At 39.9% G+C, this 6080-nt stretch overlaps 1 long non-coding RNA gene across 1 annotated transcript; it reads right to left on the bottom strand.

Annotated features, from left to right (window-relative positions):
* Positions 1-338: 338 nt before the first annotated feature.
* LOC118565744 lies at positions 339-5872 on the bottom strand. The gene is made up of 3 exons (XR_004932570.1): positions 5734-5872; positions 5164-5225; positions 339-963 (listed from the first exon to the last, which is right to left on the bottom strand). It is a non-coding gene; the product is annotated as an uncharacterized LOC118565744 (long non-coding RNA).
* Between the last annotated feature and the right edge of the window lie 208 nt (positions 5873-6080).

The following is a 6080-nucleotide window of genomic DNA, read 5'->3' as shown; positions in this document are numbered from 1 at the left end:
ACATGGCCATGACACCCCCCCCCCCCCCCCCCCCCCATATCTGATGCTGGATAAATTTTTTTGTAAGAAGGCAAATTTGACAACAAATGACACCGACATGTAAGCTGCGACAGTCTTTGGCTACAATGACAAGCAATGCTGCACTGATTCACATTGAGTGTGGTATTTTGTATTTTGTTGCCCCTTGTGTAATGAGTCATTGGAAGGGCTTAAACATTTGTGTGCAAGTTGTGTAATTTGAGGGCAAAATGCGCTTCTTGAATTTTTTTGGCAGAGTTGGAGCCTTTTGCAAACAAAATGTGTAATTTTGACCATTGGTGCTACTGTTTGGGCCTCTGCGTTAACTGTTTTGAAAAATGTATTTTTTGAGTTGACTGCTACGTCAAAGCAAACAATAAAAACTGTAAATTACATATGCTGATAAACAGAAATATGTTGTGCAGCATCATATGACAAGTAAGTATTTGAGTTACATCATGTTAAAAAGAATATATGAGTCAAATAACGTGATCAGAGATATTTAGAGCCATGGAGTGGCTATGGTTCTGTTCCCTATATAAAACTGTCATGTCATGTGATGCACACATCATTTTATCATACCTGATGAGATATTCTTACCATTACACAATCCCTGACACAAAACAGTCTGAAAAAGATCGTATGCAGGATAGTGCCTATAGAAAAGAGACATACTGTGTTTCTTGAAGAAGGTTAGGTCCTCCAGTGTTTGTAGAAGGATGCTGCAGATGTTCTCTGTTGTTTAGTGTGTGATGTCTGTTGTTGAAGAAGCTTAACAAGCTAATAAAGAAGGTCGGTTTTGTTATGGGGATTCTTTCAGAACCACCAGAGATTATTTTACAAAGGGTTATTCATTAAATTAAGAACATTAGGGACAACCCTGAGGATCTTCTTCAGATTGTTCTTCAACAACAGAGTTTCTTCTGTGAGACGTTGAGGAAACACCTAAAACAGTTAAACCAACACGAGTTATACCAGTTAATTTCCCTTTGGAAAGAATATTATATTTTTTAGTTAATTTTATATAATTTTTAATAGGTAAATACTCACTGATAATGTTATTTTCACCGAATTAGTGCTTAGAATTAGTCCTTAATTCAAAAAGTTTTGGAGCACTTTAACGGTTGCAGCCACAGGTATGGAGGTGACTGCATTTTCACACAATAAAAGTTTCCGTACAGGTAAAAGCTTTCACAAAGATCTTAAGTTCATGCTGTGTCCTGTCCTTAAGTTTCTATGTAATTATAATTCAGCCCGTAACTTCATACAGCCAGCTGTTTTACACATTAGGATCTAAATTTACACATTTAAGTATAGGTGTAACTGGCATTCACAATAATACACATGCATAGGTTTTACTCCAGACACCCAATGGCCAATGTTGCCAGATTGGTTGCAGCTACTTTTGAACACATTGGGCTGGAAAAATGGCTTTGGGTGGGTTGTTAAAACTTGGGTTGGTGGGTTTTTAGGAAGTATTTTGTAGGTAGGGGTGTCCTGACAAAAGTTTTTTTTCCAGACTAAGTACCAGTGTGAGTACTTAGTTCTGTTCTGTCTCTCTTCGAGGTCGGTCGTGTCTTTCAGCTCTCCAGAGCTCCTTATCTGCTCTCCTACCCTGCCCCCCTCTCTCCTGCTATTTGCTCTGTCTTGTCTTTCTGAGCACTTTCTTCATAATACCCAAACTCTGAAAAATCATGGATCTGGTAAGCTGGTCTCTCAATGTTATTGATACATTTTTCTACGGGTAGGCAACGAAAGGGGGGACCCGTCCTGTCCCGATCTTACTATTTTTGTAGGATACACCCTATATTCTTGGAAGGAAAACGGTGTGTCTTTCGACTTTGTCATTCCTGGACGTTTGAAACGTTTGCATGTTTGGATTAAGGATTCTTGGATTTCGACGTATTGCATCTGGTGAATTTTTGATGTATCAGCAAATACAGCGGATGTCGGTAGCCATATGATGCGCTCACTAAGGTGGTGAACGGACAGACCTGGAAGGTGGAGGAGCAGAGCCGAAAGCTGGCTGTGCTGGAACGCAGACTGGCTTTGGTGGTTGAACTCAAGGGCAGATGGGATAAAATTCTGGAAGTGTAACGTGGAAAAGCCCAACAATTTGAAATATTGGATTCGCTATTTGAAGCCAGCAAAAACTTAAAGCTGACAGAAAAGTCCGAGCAGCTTGCCTCATAAACAAATAAAGTATTTGGATTCTGCATTCCCTTATCAATGTAACTCTTGGATTGTTATGGCTGAGGCTGCTCAGAACTCTCCCCTGCTCCCTCCTTCCCCGCGGACATCTGTGGAGGCTTTTCTGAACTGTTGGCCGGCGGAGAACATCAAGAACAATGGCCCCTGGAGAGTGTTCACGGAAATATAAACACTTCCCCCATACAGACACACATAACTGATGCTCACGAATACTGATTAAATTACACACGACAAATCTACAATGTTATCCTTCTGCTATATGTGTCTCGTCTTATTTGTGCTTTTTGTGCAAGAGGTTTTTGATATCTCAAACTGTATCCTGTTATAGGATAAAGTTTGGGTTATGTTTTTTACCCTCTCACCTTTCCTTTTTTTGTGGCCTCTATCTTTTCACAGAGTAATGGCAGCGCCCTGTGGACACCGCGTAAGGCGGCTGACCTTGGCAGCAAAGCCTCAGTAAATTGTCTCCCTCTGAAATGTTTGTGATTTTTGTTTGTTTATGTTATGGTGATTATACGGAAACCACAATTTCCCCCTGGGATTATTAAAGTATGTCTGATTCTGATTCAGTTCAGAATCTTGCTGATTCCACGTACCGATACTGAGTACTTAATAAATTGGTTCTTATAAATCCCACATAACTTAGCAATATCATTGACTATCAAGGGTGATGAATCTGATTGCAGATTCAGTTATCCTCTCCTTCTTTTTCTTTCATCAAACAACCTCTTGGTGTACGGCATCACTACCTGGTATAGCATGGTATCTAACCATTGAGTTGCAGCGTAGCCCAGCTCAGAAGGAAAATTGGTAACAGTCCAGAGTTTCAGATTGCTTTTTCAAGTGCAAGTTTTGAACACTTGACGCTGGTATTGGCCCCAATAAGTGTCGTGGTTTAGTTTTAGTCTGGCTTTTTTCTATTAGTTTTCAATTCCTCCTCCTCCACTCCCTCAGCAATCAGTCACACCTGTTGGTCACTAATTAGTCAGAACTCACTCCACCTGCCAGCCTCCCTACAAAAGCCTCGCTCAGTCTTCTCTTCCCTGCCTGTTCGTCATCAGTTTCCACTCACTTCCCGCCTGTCAGCCTGGTTTGCCTCTGTTAGCTGTTGGATTCCTGCCACCTCATTTCCTCTAATTAAGCCTCTGCTAGCCGCTGGAGTTTCCTGCCTCACCTGAGCTTCAAGTAAGGCCTCTGCTAGCCGCTGAAGTTTCCTGCCTCACCTGAGCTTCAAGTAAGGCCTCTGCTAGCCCCTGGAGTTTCCTGCCTCACATGAGCTTCAAGTAAGGCCTCTGCTAGCCGCTGGAGTTTCCTGCCACTGCTGTGCTCTTAATTTGAACTCTGCCCTGTTCCTTGACTGTCTGTAATCCAGTAGCTCTGCTCTCCCTAGAACTCTCTCTGGTTTGTCAGCTCCTGCTTCCATCTACACCCCCAGTTCCAGTCAAGTCCAGCCTCTTTGGTTTCATCATCCACTAAATAGCCCCTTGTGTGTGGTGTGTATTCTGGGTTCATCTAAGAGAAATCCTAACAATAAGAGTATCGGTATTGGGACACCACTATTCGTAGGACAATTTTGTGCCAGACTCACTAAGCTCCAGCCTCAGGAGCTTAGGTGTTGTGTTCGATACAGCAATGTCCTTGGAGAACCATTCCAAACAACTAGTTAGAAACTGTTATTTCCAACTAAGAAATATCTCCAAATTAAGACCATTGGTTTCAAAGGGTGAGTTGGAAATGATTATTCATGCTTTTATCTCCTCACGGTTGGACTATTGCAACAGTCTTTTTACATGCTTGAGCAAGAAGGAGCTAAACCGTCTTCAGGTTGTCCAGAACTCTGCTGCAAGGCTTTTAACTCACATAAACAAAAGAGATCACATTACCCCAGTATTAGCAGCTTTGCACTGGTTACCGGTCCAGTATAGAATCCAGTTCAAAATTATTGTCCTTACTTTTAAAGCCCTGCATGGTCTAGCTCCTCCCTACATTTCTGAGCTGATACAGCTCCATACTCCGACCCATAGTCTGAGGTCACTGGGCCAATTATTGTTAGTGGTCCCACGCACTTATTTTAAAACTAGAGGGGATCGCTCATTCCAGGCAGTGGCTCCGAGGCTGTGGAATGTTTTGCCTCTCTCTTTACGCTGCATGAATTCTGTTGCTTCTTTTAAAAAGCAACTAAAGACGCTGCTATTCAAGCAGGCTTTTAATTAGACGTGTGGGTTTTATGGTTTCGTTTGTATGTTGTTGTTTTTTTTTGTTTGTTTTTTTCTTTCCATTTTGTTTTAAAATGCTGTTTAGTATTGCTGTATACTGTTTTTTGTATTTGTATTTTACTGTGAAGCACTTTGTGATTTTTATCTGAGAAAAGTGCTATATAAATAAATTTTACTTACTTACTTTGCTGTACAGCAAAGCGAAAACGAAACTGAGTCTGGCTGGCTAGGCTAGGAGAGAGCAGCAATGTGGTTTGACATTTGTGGACGTTGCTCAGACAACTGTTACTGCTGTAAATATACTTAGCAACAATTTTTTTCTGGAAATGAGGGTCTAAATGCAAAATTTATTTTTTGGTTAATTGAAAATTTACTCTTAGCCATAGTCAGAGTCAGGGATGGGAATATATCCTTTCCAAAAATACTCAGTAAATGCCATTTGGTTTGACATGCACATTTACTGATTAATACAACAGATTTAAACCTGTACAAAAGCAGAAAGTCTATTGGTGCAAAACTAAAGTGCCAAGTTTTATGGTCTGCCACACACATTTAAAAAAGCCGAGACAGCTATAACTAAAGTCTGCTATGTGGAAAATTTTATATTTCTCATTCAGCTACAGTAACGATGGAAAACGATGCAGTGAATCAAATCTTTATGTCGGTGTTTTTCAATATAAGACACAACAATAAGATACAAAGATCCTAAGTTACTTACTTAATCAATTGGTGAAGATTGTTTAAAATTCCGGCTTGCTTGAGAATTCAGACAACTTCTCTCTGAAAGATGAATGGTAAAAATTAGTCAACCATTATTTGTATGCAAAACCTCACATTGGTTATCCTATACAACCCACAAAACACAAAAGCCTTTTTGTTCAATAAACAGACTCAAAGATTTAACATAAAAAAACAAAATTGTGTATCTATTATTGACAATCTCTCATAAGTGAAAATCAAACTAAGACACTGCATGACAAAAATGGTCTAGTTTATTAAACTGAAGATACCAGACTGACAGAGAATTAGTTTTATAAGTCTAACAATGATGTGTTGAGATCCATGCTGCAGTAGGAACAAGTTGTAACATAAACATGATGCTCCCTGTTAGATTAGAGAGAGGAATCGTTAAAAGGATGAAATAAAACATGAAAGGAGGTCCCAAAATCACGCCGCAGACCAATTAGAACAAGTTCTTTTAAAACCATGGTACATACTGGACCATCATTTTTATGTATTTTTACACCCCACATTTATATCAGTTGCTGAAGTGACACATAATGCTTACTTCATCTTTTTAATCTCTTCCTCAATGTCAGGCTTTCCTTGGAAACTGCTGATTGTTTCTGAGTTTATGAATATTGTCGTTGGTGATGGCCTGCTGCTGCTGCTGTTGCTGCTGCTGCTGTTGTTGCTGCTGCTGCTTGAAAATTCAGACAATTTCTCTCTGAAAGATGAATGGTAAAAACTAGTCAACCATTATTTGTATGCATGACCTCACATTGGTTATCCCATAAAACCCACAAACACAAAAGCCTTTTTTCAAAAAACAGACTCTTCAACAACAGACATCACACACTGCATGACAAAAATGGTCTAGTTTATTAAACTGAAGATACCAGACTGACAGAGAAT

The sequence above is a fragment of the Fundulus heteroclitus genome, chromosome 14 (assembly GCF_011125445.2).
Source record: "Fundulus heteroclitus isolate FHET01 chromosome 14, MU-UCD_Fhet_4.1, whole genome shotgun sequence".
Taxonomy (NCBI): domain Eukaryota; kingdom Metazoa; phylum Chordata; class Actinopteri; order Cyprinodontiformes; family Fundulidae; genus Fundulus; species Fundulus heteroclitus.
The sequence above is the reverse complement of the archived record's forward strand: the minus strand, read 5'-3'. Positions and strand labels throughout refer to the sequence as shown.